Source organism: Ceratotherium simum, chromosome 26, assembly GCF_057802395.1.
Source record: "Ceratotherium simum simum isolate JZ-2026a chromosome 26, ASM5780239v1, whole genome shotgun sequence".
In the NCBI taxonomy this organism is placed as follows: domain Eukaryota; kingdom Metazoa; phylum Chordata; class Mammalia; order Perissodactyla; family Rhinocerotidae; genus Ceratotherium; species Ceratotherium simum.
In genome coordinates this window covers 5,335,193-5,354,274 of record NC_141925.1, presented here as the reverse complement: position 1 = coordinate 5,354,274, position 19,082 = coordinate 5,335,193, and the positions used below count along the sequence as shown (strand labels likewise).

The 19,082-nt window shown below is 47.6% G+C and overlaps 1 long non-coding RNA gene across 1 annotated transcript; it reads right to left on the bottom strand.

Annotated features, from left to right (window-relative positions):
- Positions 1-600: 600 nt before the first annotated feature.
- LOC147913556 (uncharacterized) lies at positions 601-18,632 on the bottom strand. The gene is made up of 3 exons (XR_015556493.1): positions 18,482-18,632; positions 17,545-17,611; positions 601-2,755 (listed from the first exon to the last, which is right to left on the bottom strand). It is a non-coding gene; the product is annotated as an uncharacterized LOC147913556 (long non-coding RNA).
- Positions 18,633-19,082: the final 450 nt, after the last annotated feature.

The following is a 19,082-nucleotide window of genomic DNA, read 5'->3' as shown; positions in this document are numbered from 1 at the left end:
CTCTTCCCTGGGTCTCTGGTCTCCTGGCTCACTCTGCAGATTTTGAACTTGCTCGCCTCTATAATGGCGTGAGCCAATTCCTTAAAATAAATCTTTCTTTCTCTCTCTCTTTATATGCATCCTCTTGGTTCTGTTTCTCTGGAGAACTCTAATACACCTGCTGAGGCTGCTGGCTGAGGAATCACACTTTGAGAACCATTGTTCTCCAAAGTAGCCAGCCTTGACTCTTCTAAAATGTCAGTGTTATAAAAGACCAACAACAAAAAAATGGGTGAACTCTTCTAGATCAAAGGAGACTGAAGAAACATGGCAACCAAATGCGATGTATGATCTTGGATTGGATCCTGTATTAAAAACCAAACATAGCCATAAAGGACATTTCTGGGGCAACTAGAAGAATTTGGATAATATAGGCTATATAACAGATAATATCATTGTATCAATGTCACATTTCTTAGGTTTGATAACAATATCCTGGTTATGTGGGAGAATGCCCTTGTTCTTAGAAGAGCAAATGCAAGTATTTAGGGGTGATGGATCATTCATGATGTCTGTAATTACTTTCAAATAGTTTATCCACAAAAAAATAACGTGTATATATGATACACCTAAACACAAACACACAGACAGAAAGAGATTGAGACTAAGAGAAAATGTCAAACAAATAAATAATAAGTAACCATTGAAACCTGTTAAGTGTAATGTATCCACTAGGTGTTGGGTGTGAGTGCATAAAACAGCACTGTCCCTCCCTGATGATCTGACCTCCTCATGTGTGTTAGTCTCCTAGGACTTCCATAACAGACTATCACAAAGTGGGCAGCTTAAAACAACAGAAATTTATTCCTTCACCATTCTGGAGCCTAGAAGTCCACAATCAAGGTGTCAGCAGGGTTGGTTCCTTCTGGAGGCTCCGAGAGACAATCTGTCCCCTGCCTCTCTCCCAGCTTCTGGTGGCTGCCGGCAGTCCTTGGCGTTCCTTGGCTTGTAGACACATCACTCCCGTCTCTGCCTCTGCTGTCACATCGCCGTCTTCCCTGTGTGTCTCTGTGTGTCCATATTTTCCTCTTTTATAAAGACACCAGTCATTGGATTAGGGCCCACCTTAATTCAGCATGACCTCATCTCAGCCTAACTAATTACATCCTCAAAGACCCTATTTACAAATAAAGTCACACCCTGCGGTTCTGGATGGATATAAATTTGGGGGTGTGGTATTATTCAACTCAGTCCCTGTGAGAACTTAGTAATAAGTGTTCATGCTCCTGGACCAGAGCCCTGATGGAGAAGGTAGCCAGGAGCTTGGGGACACATGTCTCCCACAAAAGCCTTGGGCTCCTTCTTTCCTTGAAGTCAGTGTCCAGTGCAGGACCAGCCGTGGGACACATCAGTGGCACCAAAGCCTTCCTCAGAGCTAGAACTCAGCCAGCCCAGCTTTGTAGGCTCAGTTTATTATGTGAGATGACTCCTTCCTCCCCTATACAGCAACCAGAGGCCACTTCCTAACAGCACATCAAGGAGAGTGATGCCTCTGCTCTCTTCCCATTGACCCATCCTTCCTTGGAAACATGAGCGTCACCAAGCCCACCAGCCCCCACCCATTACCCATATATACCTGCCCCTTCTGAGCAGCAGCCAGTCTTGCCAAAGAGCTTCAGCCATGAAAATGTATGAACATATGTCCTCAACTTCACGGTCAAAAGGGAATCCAATCAAGAACTGGTACGCATTTGCAAATTAAAAATCCGTACCATAATGAGCAGAGCCATTCAAACTAATAATTACATAAACTCCTGTTACGGGTGGCATGGTAATTACAACAGGTACTTTTAGCAAATTTAAAAAGCAACTTAGGTTTCCATTTCCTTCATGAAGAATGCAATAAGCAGGTGCGTCCCTGCACTGCCAGGTGGAGACGCCCCCTTGGAAACTGATAAGTAAAATGAGTGCAGAAATCCCAATTCCCACTGCCCCAGGACCGCAGGAAATTTGTCAGGAAGAAAGATGGTGAGAGCAACAATAAAAATCTCTGAAGCCACAAGGTCCAGCACGTGTTTGTAAGAAGGAGTGTCCGTCTGAGGGGTGTCTGGCCTCAGCGTGCACCACCCTTGTTGCCCACCGTGCTCTGGCCTTACTGACCTCCCTTCTGCTTCAAGAACACCCCGCACAAGTTCCTGCCCTCAGCCCTTTGAGATTGCTGTTTCTCCCAGCTGGAATGCACTCCCCCCACATCTTCGTCAGCTCAGGTGTTGCCTCCGCAGAGAGGCTCTCCAATCACCTGTGCCAGGTGCTGTCACCGCACACTCCTTAATGTATCCACTTACCATGCCTGGTAATTCATGATTTTTTAAAACTGCATTCACGGTCTGCCTCCCACATCAGGACATAAGATCCATGAGAGCAGAGACCTTGGCTGAGCTCTCATGGCTCTGTCCCAAGGTCCACTCGTACATTTGGCACTTGGTCGGTGTTCAATAAATATCCAAGAGTGAATAAAAAATTTGAATGAAGGAGTAAATCAATGAATATATGCTCACATCCATTATTCTATTTGGGCCTCATACAATCCTAGGAGGGCGGTGCTATTATTATCTCCTTTTTACAGATGAGGAAACTGAGATTTAGAGACATTCAGGCATTTGCCAGGAGCACTGGCTATGATGTGGCAAAGCCTGGCCCTCCCAGTCGAGTTTTCTGTGCGTTTTTCATTGCATCGCACCACGCCAGGAGGTGAGGGCTGAGTCATTTTCAAAGTCTAAGGAAGAGAAGGAGAGGAGTAGAGGATAAGTAAGTTGACTAATTAGAACACCGTCTCCCCCTCACCCTACGGGCAAACCAAACAGCTCCCTTCCTGTCCAACCCCAGTGGGACTCCAGTGTGAACAGTCTATTCTTCTGGACTCTACAGGGTTATGGCATCTCCATCCCTCTCTCACCCATGGCACAGAGTGGTTCAATGTCAGATGCACCATCATAGGGGCTCGGGAATATTGACTGAGAAACTAGAACGGGATTCCCAGACATGTTAGAGCCAGGGTGTGAACTCTAGAGCCTCGTTTGGGTAGCCCCTTAAACCCATCAAGATCTGGGGATGTAATAGGTGGTGGTGGCTAGCAGAGGATTTTTCTGTGTTCTGATCCTGGATCTGCCCCTGACTCTGTGACCCCAGAGGTTCTCTCATCTCTCTGAGCCTCCGTTTCTCCTCTACACAGAGGGCATCATAACCATACGCATTTCAGAGGGTAGTGAGGATTAGAACAGGTCAGTCAAATAAAGCTCTCAACCTAAAGCCTGGCACATGCCACCATGGTCAGCTCCGGGCAAAGCGCTGACCTTGAGACTCACAGCCCATGATCCAAAAGCAGCAGAATCTCATTCCTCAAAGCACAACGGCTGTCCCACGTCCAGTTACCATCCTCATAATTCACCCCTCATCCCCAGTGATGATGACCCTAGACACAACATCCGGCCATGTTTGGGTCCTCATCTCTGCCAGCCAAGAGCGAAGCCAGGACCCCAGAAGGGGCCTTTTTATCCGAGTCCTTCACCTCATGGCATCTGGTCAGCCTGCAAGAGATTCTGGAACAACTCGGTCAATAGCCCACCAGGAACATCTCAGCCAGGATGGATGCCCTGCCAGGGAACACACACAGCCCGTTCCACAGCACTTAAACCCATGGTAGGCTCAAGTCTCCCTCCAAAAGAATCCCACGGAGAGAGGGAAGGAGGGCAGGACAGCATTGTCTCAAGGGCTTTCTGGAGGTGACAGCGTTGGGGGAGGAAGGGTACATTTCTTCCTCGCCTCCATCTGACTTGACATATATCAAAACTGAGGCTCGGGTCACATAGCTCCCGAGGGATCGAATCGAGATTTCAATCCGGATCTAACTGAATCCAAAGCCCCGCTTTCTCCAGTGAGAAATGCAGCTAAAGGACATGAACGTGCTCCTGCCTGGGAACAGCTGCTCTGTCCTCAGAGTCTGTCCCCACCCCACGGCCGGGACTAGAGCTGGCTCTCCTGCAGCCACGCCAACAGGACCGGGCTGAACGATAGGAGCACAGACCAAGAAGTGGCTCATACAACTGTGTGCTATGTTTATGCATCACTGCCAGCCCTCTGCCCAGAGTCCTGAGGCCCCCAGGTTTATTCAGAATCCCCAACAGCTGATGGCCACTCGTTTATTCCTATCACGAGCAAGAAAAACTGAACTTACACAGTGCAAGGAATGCAGCCCACGCGAGCTGCTTGGTTATACACTCCTATCGCACCTGGTTCTTTCCTTCAGAACCCCATCTCATAACTGTTCTCGCATTGCTAGGGTCATTTGATCAATAGCTCTTGTACATCAGGATAAGCACTAAGTCTTGTTCACTACTGTGTCCATATGTCTGGCAGGTACTGGACACAATACATGTTGGCAGATGCATGGATGAGTGGGTAGGTGGATGGACAGAGGGAGGGAAGGAAGGAAGGAAGGGTGGGTAGACGGATGGGTGGGTAGATGGATGGGTGGGTGGGTGGATGGGTGGATGGGTTGGTGAGTGGGTGGGTGGATAAATGTGAAATCTGGTGATCTACTGGGCCCTGTTCAGGCTCAATCTGCAATTTGGCACAGTGTTGCTGCCAAATTCGGCCTCACCAGATCAACCTCCTTGGAATTCTCCCCAGATTTCTGGGGATGCCTCATTAGGTCCATTTCATGGGTAAACAAACCAAGATGCAGAGAAGTTAAAAGCCTTGACCAAGGCGACCCAGAGGGTGAGTGACAGAAGAGCCAGGAGACTTGGGGTCTCCCAGTGCTCTGTCTCAGCCTCTTCTTCCCTCTTATCCTGAATCTCAGTTAATCCTGTGGCCAGACCGAGAAATTCTGTGTGTCTGACTTTCTTTTAACATGGAACTATTTCCCACCCTCTCACCATGCAAGCAGGCGCCAGGTTCCGAGTTCTGGGGACGTGGCCTAGGAGAGTTTATCGGCCGTGGTATTGAGAGTTTACACCCACGATTCTCAAACTCTAAAGTGCGGAAGAATCCGCCACAGAATCCATTGTGGATTCCTGAGCCACACCCACAGAAATTTTTGTTTAGTAAGTCTGCAGTGGGGTTGGGAAAACTACACTTTTAATAATTACCCTGGATGATGCTAATGCAGATGGCCCATCGGCTACACCTGGAAACAAGGGCTTATGCTGATGGAGCGGTTGATCCAGTATGCTGGAGACATGTGCCTGGACACTGAGGTCCAGGGACAGCCCCCCAGGGGCAGTAGAATCTCTGATGAGGGGATGAGAACAGAGGCTGGAGAACAGTGGTCAGGCACCCCTAGGTTGAACTTGTGGTCAGGCCAAGTCCTCCTTGGGGGGAGCCTGGCAGTCCCTCTGGAGCAATCGAGCCCCACCGATGCTGGAGGATCAGCACTAGATGGAACGTTGCTTATCCCAGAAGCAACAGTAAAGATGGTAGCCACAATGGATAAGGGATCAGCTCCCTGTGCTCTCCCCAGCCCTCCCTGGGTTCCTGGGTCCTCAGTTGGTCTAGGATTCTCAAACAAGCCAGTGGGCTGGAGGAGGGAACCTACTAATGACTAATTTCTGATTTTCCTCCACCCAGGAAGTTGAAGTTTCAGGGTCCGATTCAATTCAGAAAAATACCAAAATAATGGTGCTTCTTGTTCTCTAGCATTGAGTAGAAGATTCATACCAGTACCTTTCCTTATTTTTCTGGAGCAGACCCAGGCCTGAAAAGAGGATTCTCTGGAGCTTTCATACTAAAGCTCCTACTCACACTTGTTTTGCGTGAAGTGAGACATACTGGAGACCAGAGAGAAGCAATGATCTCCTGGGGAGGGCTTTTAGTCTTTCTGAGCTATAGTTTCCACCTCTGTGAGAAAAAAATGGTGAAATAATTCCTGCCCCGTTCAATTAAAATGACTAAGTAGGATGCCCCGGGAGGTCCTGCTTCTGCCATTTTTAACTGAGCATATATTATGTGATAGGCATTTTACTGGCAACAATTCCGTGTAAAATAAGCATAATTTCTGCTCTCATGGGACCCTTGGTAAATATGAATTTCTTAACCCAAGGCCCTTCAACTTTCTTAAGCTACACTACTGTACTGACTTTCCCCACACCACCAAGAAAGTCTTACTCAAATACTTTTTGTTTGTTAATGCTATTTTATTGAGGATGGCCATATGCCAGGCCACATGCTCAAGGCTTTGCATGCATCACGTCTTAATTCTCATAACAACCCACCGAGAGATAAGTGTGTTATTCCTCCTATTATAAAGATGAGGAAATAGACTCGGCAGGTCACTCAGTTGAGTGGCAGAATTGAGATTCAAACCCAGGCAGTCTGACTCCAAATCCAGACCTTTAGCTCCTTCAACATACTGCCCCATGTGTAAAGGCAGGGACAGGACCCCACCCCCACCCCGATCCAAAGCCAAAACGTTACACATTTTAGCCTCCTGCCAAAGTCCTGTGCGTGCCAGCCCACCCAACTGTGGCCTCAGCAAAGAGTTCATTTCTTTTTCCGTCCACCTGAACGAGTTCATTTTCTCTCTGATTCCTGGCCTAGAAACTGCTCTGCGGAAATGCCACTATGGGGCAGGCCCTTTAATTGCTTCCTGAAGGAGTCTTTGGTGCTCTTCTGAGAGCCCTGATTGGAATTTTCAAAGAATTATAATTTCCCAAAGCAAGCTGTCATTAAAACTCCACGAACCTCACAGCTCGCGTCTTAATCTCCCCCCTGGTCTGGGCTCAGGCTGGCATCTTTCCATGGCTTCCCAGGGGTTGTTGGGAGGGTCCCTCCAATCCATGTCTGGATTTCCCCCTCCCTGCCTCAGAGGGCTGTTATGAGGCTCAACTGGGAAGGTGTACGTCAAGTTCCTAGGGCATGCCTGGAAATCTAGGTCCTCCATATTCAGCTAAATGGGGCCAAACCCTGAATTCCACTGCATTCCAGAAGGGGGAAGAGACTCGCCTAAGGTAACAACTGGAGATGGTTTCTCAATGGGTATTCTAGTATCTTCACAAGTCCAATATTTCATAATGCTTCCTCCTCTTCCCCATGACACCAGCAGACTTTACCCAGTGTGGAAAATGGGGTGGACGTGCAGGGCAGAAGAGGGAAAAACAACCGAATTGAAATTTACCTTGCACTCACTGTGTTCTGGCCCCTTTGATTCAATAATCCCCTGAGGAAAGGGCATCTGCCCCATTTTACAAACAAGGAAATTGAAGCTCAGAGAGGGTAAGTAACCTGACCACGGTCACACAGCAAATAGGCTCTCAAGTCAGGATTCCAACCCAAGTCTGCCTGACTGTGAAGCCCACCCTGTCTCAGCCCATTACACACCCAACCTGGAACTGAGCCTCAATACACCCGAGACCCCCATGTCCGAGTGCGTGGGATGTGGCTGTGGCTCCATGAAGAAGTCTACTTAAACATTCCAATTATCTGTGTGAGGCTCTATCAGTCAGTGTGGGGGCTAATCTATCAGTCATCCACAGGGGTCAGCCTGGTGGCATAGTGGTTAAGCTCCCACACTCCACTTCAGCGGCCCAGGGTTCACAGGTTCGGATCCCAGGCACGGACCTACGCACTGCTTGTCAAGCCATGCTGTGGTGGCGTCCCATATAAAGCAGAGGAAGATGGGCATGGATGTTAGCCTAGGGCCAGTTTTCCTCAGCAAAAAAGAGGAGGATTGGCATCGGATGTTAGCTCAGGGCTAATCTTCCTCACAAAAATTTTTTAAAAAATAAAATAAAATATATCCACAAATTCCTTGACATTCCTCCTTTCAAAAGGTGGAGCCAACCCCACCCTGCCCACCTTGAGTCTGGGCTGCACCCTCTTCTTGGGAACTGTAGCAAACCATCTTTTAATGACAATCGTCTTCTGATCAGTTGGCCTTGCTATGCCTCACATTTTCTATGAATATACTAGATTTTAACACACTGGGTTGGGTCACGTCCTTACTGCAGGCCTCAGTCCCCTGATCTGGAGGAGAGAAATGCACTAGGTCAATATTTCTTGACATCACTCTGAAGTCTTGTGATTCTTGCCATGCATGTGTATTTCTTTAAAGGAACTTCCTTTTTAAAACGTAAAGAAATGCATTTTACGAAGAAGGTTGATGTAAGCGCAAAATCAATATCACTTGCCATAAATAATAGGTAATCGTAAAAATAAACACAACGGGCACAATAAATATGAGCCCGGTCCAGTTCTCCTTCCACGGCTCTGTGCCTCTTTGTAATAAAGGGAAGCTGGTGGGCTCTGGAGGGGTTTTAAAGCCACGCTTGCATCAATCTGAGCCTTTCTCGCTGACAGGACCAGAGAGATGGATGGAAAATGGAACAGGAGCACGCTCCTCACTGTGACTTCCTGTGTTCCATGCTGCCCCATGTCCACATAAAACCACTCTGTGGCCATCAGTGCTCCCAGGCCTTATTACTGCAAACACTGAGCTCATTCATCCTCTACCCCAAGCCTCCACACGGCACTTCAGGGCAGGGAGGCCCAGAAGGAGAATGATCAAGGCCAAACTCCCTATGCTTGTCATAAAAACACAATAAAGTCTGCACCTAAAACAATAGCTTGGCCTCCTAAGTGGTCAGGCAATCTCTGTTTGCTGTGTGCTTGTACCTAACTCGTCACTTCCTCCCTGAGCTTCAGCTGGCCCATCAGTAAAATGCAGGGACCTGAGCCCGACAGCCTTATTATCCTAGAGATCCCTGGAAACAGGCTGAGGATCAGGCAGAATTTCAGAGCTGCCCTTGTTCAGTTGCTCATGTGCACACATGTGCCAGTGCGTGCGCACACACACAGTCTCCCCCACAGCCCCCCATTTGCCTCGGGGACACCGAACAGGAATTGCATTTAGTAATCAATTGACTCCCCTTGACTTGGTTTGGTGCCTTTTCTAAATAACAAGAGCCTGGCAACATCAGAACCTTGCAACAATCTTTATTAATGAAGCTCCCGGCACCGTGCGGAGAAGACACAGGCAGCATATGCAAACGTGCTAAGGAAATTATTTCCATCAGCTCCAGCTATTTGAAAGCAATTGAAAAGTTTCCATTTGAAGAAAAAGTAATTTTCCTGATGTGAGTTTCGAGAGCTGTTTGTCTGCCCCCACCAAAGGCTGCCACAGCTTCCCTGCTCCGCGCCTGCTACATTTTATTAAACCACAGCTAAGTGGCGTCATGCTGTTAAAATATTGTGTCGCTTTTTAAAGTGATATCATTACCTAATAATTTTGAGAGCTTTACTTTTTTTTGCTTTGCCAGGAAGGGAAATGGACCAAATGGCTTAGTAGCGTCTCAGCATCATGGAGATGGGGCGTGGGGGGCATTGGGGATTGGAGCCCAAAGTGTGGACAGCTAGCTACAGAGGTCACATGGGAAAGCATACATGAATTCTTCCCCATATCATGTTTACAGAGAATTGAGAAAGACACGAAATGCAGGTAACCATGGCCAAGCAACCCAGACCTCAGAGGTGGATCTTCCACAAGGCTAATGAAGCTTAAACCTCAGGACCCCACACCTGAATGGGCCCCAGTACCTAATTTTAAGTGTACTTGTTTTCTATTGCTGCCTAACAAATTACCACAAACTCAACACCCATTTATTATCTCACAGTTCTATGGCGCAGAAGTCTAGTGTGGTGGGGCACGGCTCTCTGCTTGGGGCCTCACAAGACTGAAATCAAAGTGTTGACCTGGCTGAGTTTTCATCTGGAGTCGCTCGAAAAAGATCTGCTTCCAAGCTCATTCTTGTTGTTGGCAGAATGCAGCTCCTTGAGGTTGTAGGACTGAGGTTCCGTGTCCTTGCCGGCTGTCAGCCAGGGGTAGCTCTCAGTCCTCCAGTCCATGGCCCCCTCCATCTTCAAGCCCATGATAATACATCAAATCCTTCTCACTGAATCTTTTACTTCCTCTTTTTCAACCAACTGGAGAAAACTCTCTGCTTTTAATGGACTCTACCATAAATCCAGCCATACGCTCATCCTCTCTTAAGGTCAACTGTGCCATAATAACAATCTAACCATGGCAGTAAAATCCATCATATTCACAGTCCCAAGAAATATGTAGGGCATGTGCATAAGAAGGGTGGGAAATCTTGGTGGGCCATTTTAGAATTCTGCCTACTACCAAGAGAGGCACCAAATTGTATAAGTTTCAGTCCCCACAAAACTTGGGTTTACCTCTGCCTGACACCTTTGGTCCTGGAAGCTCTCATTTGGATCATCTGAACGACCTCAAACTGATCTTACATCTTTAATCTCTTTTTCAGACTCAACTGCTCAAAAATTCACCATGCCCTCCCTCCCCACAGCCTACATAGAAAGTTAGAATCGAGCTGGGCACGCAAGGTGGTGGTGGTCACCTATTGATGTTTCTGGGAACCACTCTCCTTCTCTGCTCACAGCCCCCTGATTTCCCTTCCTGTCAAACTGTCCTCCCAGTTGAAGCCTGTGTAGTTCCGATAAAGCCCCATCTCCATCTCCAAGGATGAGCACTCATGCTTATTTGGTCAATTCAAGAGCCCTCTCCTCTTGATCTCAGATCTTGGTATCTGGATGGTTAAATGACCCAAGCTCACCCAAGGTAGATTGGTGGAAGCTACTAGAAAGAAGTTTTTTTCTTTTTTCCACTGAAGATATGAGCAATAAGGATGACACACCTGGAGTTGAAAGGGTAACCAGGTGGAGACTAATAATGAAGATAGTCCAGAAGAGCAGCCCTGAGAGCAGAGAGAAATGGGTCCTAATTACATCATTTGAGCCTTTTGATCCTACTGAGCCTGAAGTTAGACTAACCTTGGACAAATTAATTTATTTCTCTTTTATCCATCCATCCATCCATCCATCCATCCATCCATCCATCCATCCTTCCATCCATTCATCCATTCTTCTTTCTTTTAAGCTATTTGGTGTTGAATTTCTGTCCCTTCAATCAAAAGACAAATCTTGATGCTCTCATAGCCTGTCTTGATCCTACTCTTTCACTCTACTCTCTCACAAGTGCACCCCCTTTCCTGCCCATTCTCCAGCCAGACTGAAATGCATGCCATTCCTGGGCTTTTGTCTTCACTCATGATCCTCCCATTACCTGGCATCCATCTTTCTCCTCTGCTCATCCATGTGATGCTCAGCTCTAATGATTCTCTGTTCTTGATGTCTTACCACCCTTCTCTAACCTCAATAAGAGTTAATTTTGTCCTTTTCTTGATTCTCAGAAGACTTTGTGTGTACCTACCTGTCTTCTAGTCCTACTCCCCTTTGCCTACTCTTGGTTAGTCCTACCCTGTGTGTGGCACACAGTAAGTAACTAGCTATGCGTGTGTGCTTGGGGGGTGGGCAGGGTGGCATCCACCATCCTTTCCATTTTAAGATATAAGAAACAAAGCTTCGGGGAAGTTGTCAGACCAATCTGAAATCAAAATCTACAATCTTAACCACTATAAAGTCTTTCACTTAATCATCATATTACTATTAATACTGTTATTAATATTAATAGTAAGAATAACTAAACATTATCACATACTGAGCATTTGCCTTGCAATGTGGTAAGAGTAATTTAAATAGATTAAATAAACCCCCTTTAATCTTCAAAACAATCTTCTGAGACAAATGCTAATGTGATGCTGTTTTACAGATGATGCAACTGAGTCCCAGAGAGGTTAAATGATTGACCAAGGTCACATAACTAGAATTTGAACCCGATTCTCCTTTCAGAAGCATTGCTTTTAGCCACTACATTTGCGATGCTTGAAAACAGAGAGCAAGAAAGATTAATTGAACTTAAACATGGGTGTAAACTTGAACATGCTGGAGAGACCTGTGCATTCAACCCCAGAGACCCCTTAGAATAATGGCAAGAGGGACTCGGAGGATGAGTGAAAGTGCACAGCAGGAAGCAGTGCCCCTCTGCCACCCCCTTCCCAAGAAGACCACCAACCCCGGGGCCAAAGCAATGCCTGGGTCAAAATCTCCATTTTCAATCACCCAAGCCAGTCAGTCTGGACTGTGTGTTTAAACAGGATTTTCTTTCTTTCTCTCTGTTTTTTTTTTTTTTTTTAATTGGAAGGAAGCTTTAAACACTTTGAAAGTGGCCTCAGGGACCAGCTCACAGCATGCTCTGCATCTCCTCCTTTTGAGGGAAGCATCCCTGCAGCCGCATTGCAAGCTCTGTTTTCAATTACAAAAGCTTGTTTGAACATGGGCTGTCACAGAGGCTGTTCAAACAGGCTTTTGTAATTGAAAAGGAGGAAAAACAAAAGATTTCTAAGCTTCCAAAGCCGGGGTGGGAAGGAGCTGGTCAGACAATTGTGGAACCAAAATGGCGGTCCGTAGCATGGGGATTGGGGCCAGCCAAGGAGGCAGGTGGGCTGTATTGATTGGGCTGAACCACACTGGAATAAGAACACAGGACCCCATTCAATGTCACTCCCCATTCCACCTCCCCCCCAGCCTTAGGCAACCACTAGTCTACTTTCTGTCTCTGGATTTATCTATTCTGGACATTTCATATAAATGAATTCATACAGTAGGTGACCTTTTGTGTCTGGCTTTTTCTACTTGGCACAATGTTTTCAAGGTTCACCCATCTTATTTCCTGTATCAGTGCTTCATTCCTTTTTATGGCTGAATAATATTCCACTGCATGGATATACCACTATTTTGTTTACCCACTCATCAGTTGATGGACACTTGGGCTGTTTCTACCTTTTGGCTATTGTGAATAATGCTGCTGTGAACATTTGTGTGCAGGTGGTAGGGACTATGAGGGAACACTCAACTCAATGGAAGTTTGCCTTCCAAAGTGAAGGCTCTGAGGACTGGTGCTTAGGAGAGGCATGTTTTGATGTGGGAAGAGAGATAGCAGGATGGTGTGGATGACCAGCTCCAGTGGGAGTCTGTGCTGAAGGGCATCAAATGGCAGGAAAGCCCCAAACTTCTGCCTGGAAAGCCAAGCATATGCAGAGAAAGAGAGGAGGTGCCTGGCACCAACTTAGGGCACCATGCTGTGGTTTTGCCTAGAGAAAGCTCTCATCTTTACTGAGCATCCAATCTCTGCAAAGGAGAATCTTCAGCCAGACATGGCTCCCCAAATCCTGTGACGCACAGAATCACCACAGTCCTGGGGAAGGGAGACAGTATCTCAAGTCACCAGCTGGGGGTAAAGACCATGAAGAGAGACTCACACAGTCAGGATGTTCCCGGGATGGTGACAAAGCCAGGGACGTCTCTGAGGGTCCCTAAGGGGAATGAAGGAGGGCATGGTGGTTAAAAACTGGCTCTGGAGGAAGAGTAGCTGGGTCTGAATTCACAGTCAGCCAGTTCAGGTGCGACGTCAGGGTAGATGCTCCAGTCCCATGTGCCCCCAGCCCCACCCCGTGCCTTTGCTTGAGCTGTGACTGATACAGAAGGAACTTGCTACTCAACAGCAGCCCATGGCTCCCTTCTCCCTCAGTGGGGTCCCTCCCAGCCTTGTTCTGAGCGCCCCAAAGTCCCCTGTGAGCCACCCTTGAGGCTCTCGGGCTGGCTTAGTGACTCCTAGAAGGGGAGATTCAGGGATGAAGACCCTCTCCCCACCATAGCCTTCTTCTTCTCCCTTTGTGTTAATTTAGAGTTTATTATTTTTCTTATTTAAATAGTAAATTTCCCTTCTGTGGAAGTCTCACCTAAACTGCCCTATGACCACGACATCGGCAGCAGTTTCCCGCTCTGGTTACGGATTTTTCTGATCGCTGGCATGCATCATTGGGTGGAGAGAAAATTATCAGCTGCTCCAGCAAGTGGCTAAAGAGGTTAATGGGCAAACCGTCCCAGGTCTCCCAGGGAGTCCTCTGGGAAGAGGCACAGGTAGAAAGCTGGCTGAGGCTGTCTCTGTCCCCGCTCCCCAGCCAGAGCTGGGAAGAATGAAGAGCCAGTCTCTTCCCCCCTGCTCGGGAGCACATCCAGGAAAGGAGGCAACATGCCCGTGTTTGCCAAGCCCAGTGGTTGCAATCCTTCAAAGGCTTGAATGTTTTACACTTCCCTCTGTGGCTGGGCTCACATGCAGAATGGAGCGCGATCGCCCCTGAATTCCAAATTTACTTCAAGTAATTAAACTCATTTATTTCCATCTGAATACACTCTGGGGTTGGAGGAGTTTATGGAAATCTGGGTAAGGAGAATGAATAGATAAATAAATTATATGGGGGTGGGGCGGTTATTGATGGAGGGGGGCGGGGCAATGGCCTAAGCCAGTGGTAGCTTTCTGCCAGAGGGCTCTGGGGATTCTGCACAGTGGCCACCTCTCACCTGGGTCCCCTATGCAGCAAGGAAAGGGAGTGGGCTCTCAGAAGCCCTTGTAGGGCCTGGCAGTTGGGGACTGTTCTGCCCTGAGTCAGGCAGAAACTTCCGGTGTGTTCATCTTGCTCCAGCAAGACCAGAAAGTGGGCAAGGTCTGTCCTTAGCTGGGTCCCTCCTACCTGTGGCTTCTCCTCCTTCCTTTCCTTTTCCCCTCTTTCTATCCTTCCTTTTCTCATCTTTTTCATCTCTTCATCATCCTTCAATAAATAGTTGTTATTATCAATAGTCTCATCAATATTAATGAGCAGTTGCATCTCAAAGACAATTTTACCTTGATGCCCTCGTTGGTCCTTCTAAGTCCGATAAGATTCTTTTCCCACCTGAATGCTCCCCAACCCCTTCTCCCTTCCCCCACAAGGACATGTTGCTTCTGCCTTTCATCAGGTTCCACCTCACACTATAAGTGATTTATATAAAAATTGCAAGCCCTTGGAGGGCATCGGATCTGAACTTTTGAGTCGGTAAAGAAAGATATTCTCCTAGAGAAGGTGGATGAGACAGGGAGAGATCCTTGCCACATCAGAAGCCACCAGAAAGTCAACTATGAACTGGAACAGGACCAAAGCTCCTGCTTCTCGGTCTTCCCCAAACCCCACTGCTTATTAGGAGTTTTCTTTCTCTGAGATGCTTGGCATGATACCTATATCCTAACAGGTGCTCAGTTATATTTATGGCATTGCAAGGAATTTGGAGAGGTTAACTTCAATCCCCAGTGTCACATGTGAGATGGAATGTGGATCAGAACTGATGATTTCTGTTATCCATGGGGTCTCCTGCTTAACATCACACAAGGGAAAGAAGTGCAGATTCCTCAGGTACCTGTCTTGCATTGTACATATTCACACGCCACCATCACAAATATGAACATACAACCCCAGTGGGCAGGAAATATTTATGCTTTTCCATTAAGTTCATGGGTTTCATGCATCTCTTTTTTTTTTTTTTTTTTTTTTTTTTTGTCCTCTCAACCTGTTCTGAAACTTGTAATGCTTAGCAGGAGCAGTTTTCCACCAATGCTCTCCTGAAGGGTATTTTATGCCTGATCCCACACCAATTTAATTATCCAGCGAAGGCCTTGCATCTCACAGACTACGATCTTACCTGAGCATCTGCCTTGTCTCCAGACTGGCCTCCTTCTCAGACAAGAGCTTTCAGTTGCCCCTGGAAAGGAAACCTCCCAGTGCCCAGCACAGAGCTGCCTGTCCAGCTGGTGATGAGGACCAGCCAGGTCAAGACCAGCATGGCAAACACTCAAAAAGCTGTGATCGGTTCCTCAAAAAGTTAAGGAATTACCATATGACCCAGCAATACCTGAAAGAATTGAGAACATGTACTCAAACAAATACTTGCACACAAATGTTCATAGCAGCACTCTTCATAACAGCCAAGGGGTAGAAACGGCTCAAATATCCATCAACAAATGAATGGACAAACAAAATATGGAATATTCATACAATGGAATATTATGTTTCCATTAAAAAGAATGAAGTGCTGACACATGCTACAACATGGATGAAACTTGAAAACATGATGTTAAGTGAAAGAAGCCAGACATAAAAGGACGAATATTATATGATTCCATTTAGAAGAAATATCCAGAATAGGTAAATATGTAAAGCCATAATGTAGATTAGTGGTTGCCAGGGGCTGGGGGAGGGAGGTTGGGGAGTGACTCTTTAGTGGGTACAGAGTTTCTCTTTGGGGTGATGAAAATGTTTTAGAACCAGATAAAGGTGGTGGTTACACAACACTGTGAATTAAATACCACTCAATAGTTCACGTTAAAATGGTTAATTTTATATTATGTGTATTTCATCTCAATTTAAAAAAAAACCGTGATATTTGCTTTGGGCTTTCAACAGGGTAACCACATAATTTATTGTCCAATCTAGCATATTTTAGAGAGGGTTTAATAATTAAACCAGGGTAACAGGCATTAGCCAAATTTCACCAAGGAATCAGCAATTTCTACATTATTTCTACACATCCAGATGCCCAGTATAGACATCTCAACTAATTTTCTAGGTACCTACATGATGTCAGGTGAGAGGCCATAGGTTAAAACTACCCAGCTCTCTGGCATTCGGAAATTAGGTGAATATGTGATTCCTGCCCAACGGTCCCATTCCCAGGCTCTCCCATGCCTCAGGTCTTTGCATCCACTGTTTGCTCTGCCTGGAATGCCCTCCGTCCTTGGGCACCCATAGAAGAACCATTCCTGGGGGCCTGAACTAGAGACACCTGCCTGAGACACCGCCCTGACTTCCCAGGCAGAGCCAGGTGTTGCTTCTTACCTGTTCTCATTTATTGCCCTTATCACTGTAATTGCACCTCTGCCCCACCCCCCCTTGACTGACATCAATTTGAGGACAGGAAGGACATCTTATTCAAATACGCAATCACAATGGCTACATTGACACTCTTGAGTAAATCTTGGTAAGCTGAATGCACTAATCTTAATTGAGATGGGGAATGCATATGCTCCTTCATTCACTTAACTGGCTTTAACTGATCGCTTACTATCTGCCAGGTACTGGTGATACTCAACGTGAAACTAGGTAAGCGTGGTCTCCGATCTCAAGCTGCCCGGGGCCCAATGTTGGAGAAAAGAGGTAAAATTGCAATTGTGGTAAGAGATACAGAGAACTGCAGGCTGCTGCTGACCTCTGAGTGCTTGGGATACGGGATTTGACCTGGTCAAGTGGGGCCTCCTTAAAGGGTAGTGATAGAGCTGAGCTCCAAAGCCTGAGAAAGAGAATCTTCGAGGTGGGGAGAGTGTAAAGGCAGGAGGAAGAGGGTATGCAAGGAAGAGGCGCATAGCCAAGCAACTGAAGGGAAGTTGGTGCAGCTGGAGGAGAGGGTGGGAGAGAGAGGGAGGGGGTGAGGAAGGGAGGGGAGAGAGAATGAGGTGAGGCCAGAGAGCACCAAGGGCTAGACCGTGCAATGGGAAGCCATTTTAAATAGGGAAGTGGCATAATCCAGTTTGCATTTTGTAAAGACCCTTCTGGCTAAGCTTTGAGAATAGGTTAGAAAATACATTTGAGGGACAAGGTGGGGACGCAAGAGGGAGGCTGTCAAGTCTCCAGGTGAGAGATGATGGCGGCATGGACCGGGGGCATGGTCATTTCCGTACTGACACTATTTCCCAGCTCCCAGGAGAAAGGAGGCAGGACTCACCCGTATGTGTCCAGTGCCATTCAGAGGTTACCTGGGGCCTCCTCACACCCAGTTTCTTCCTTCCTCTCTGAAATGCCAGGACAGCACTGTCAGGGATCCAGAAAGCCACCCTTCACCCTCCCCATCACCCCATGTGGCTCCCACAGGTGGAGCCAGACCATCTGGGGATTCCCACTTTCTTTGACTGGGATCATAATTAGGTCCTGACCAGCTAGAAGATCTTGAGAAAACTACTCGGCATCTCGAACCCTCCATTTCTTTACAAAATGAAGATGAGTCATAAGAGCTCCAAATCTCTCAGGCTGTTGGGAGGATTCAGTGTAAGAGGTACATACAGTGCTTAGCAGAGAGCCACTTAATGCCCTTACTAAGTGTTATCTATTAGATTATTACCAATATTACTATGTTCTAAAACAGGGGACCCCAGAGGGCGGAGTCAAGATGGCGGCGTAGGCAGACTCTGAACTCACCTCCTCCCGTGGACACAGCCAATTTACAACTACTGGTGGAAAAATTACCCTTGAGACAGAACTGAAAACTGGATAAGAGGAACTCCTGCAACAACGGACAATCCTAACTGGGGTAGAAGAGGCAGAGACTCCCTTCCGGAGAGGAAAAACGCCGCCTTCACAAGCCGCCAGCTTCACGGCCGCCGGGAGCAGCTCACAGGTACGCAGCCTCCCTGGAGGCGCGGGGCCCTGAGCCGGGGAGCGCCCCCGCTGTGGGCATTTTGTGGACCCAGCACAATTGAGACCAGCGGCATAATATCTGACTTTGCCTGCTACTAAAGCCTTGGGTAGCACCCCCAGAAAACCCGGTTCACAAAGAAACTAAAACTGGCTCTTAAAGGGCCCGTGCACAAACTCACCCGTTCCAGAAAGCATCCTAAAATCACCAGAAAGAAAGGTGCACAGTGCTTCGGTGACAAGAGACTCACCTAATAGGCCCTGAGTGCGTCTCGGTGAGTGGTGAGACCTCTCCAGGGACTGGGACATTGGCAGCAGCCATTGTTGTGGCCTGGTGTGAGTGTGCTGACACAGACGCCATTGGAGTTCTCCCTGAGGCCTGCTAGCCCAGGGTCTGCTCCACCCGCTAGAGCACCGATTTAATCCAGCTCAGCCAGGGCAGGCAGCCCACCCTAGAGACTAGCCCCACCCAACAACAAGCCCTCAGGCAACGTGTGGGCCTGCATAGATTGGTGACTGGATTCTCTGCAGCCTGGCAACTGAGCTGACTTGAGCGGGGCAGGGTGTGCACAAGGAGCGGGTGGAGAGTGTGGGGCGGTGGGAGAGTGTGTGGGGCTCCCGCCGTGGAGAGACTGGGTCCACTTGGGGAGGTCGGGGCGCTCACACGGGGCAGGACTGTGTTGACTGTGTGTGTGGACCTGTGGGCGGCAGGGCTTCTCAGCCACAGAAGACTTGTACTTCTCAAAGATCCACATAGGAGGTTTGCTCCACCTTCCAAAACCTGAAACAATTGGGTGCTCCTGTGCCTGAGGCCAGCCCCACCCAGCTGCAATCCTCAGAGAGCTGACAAGA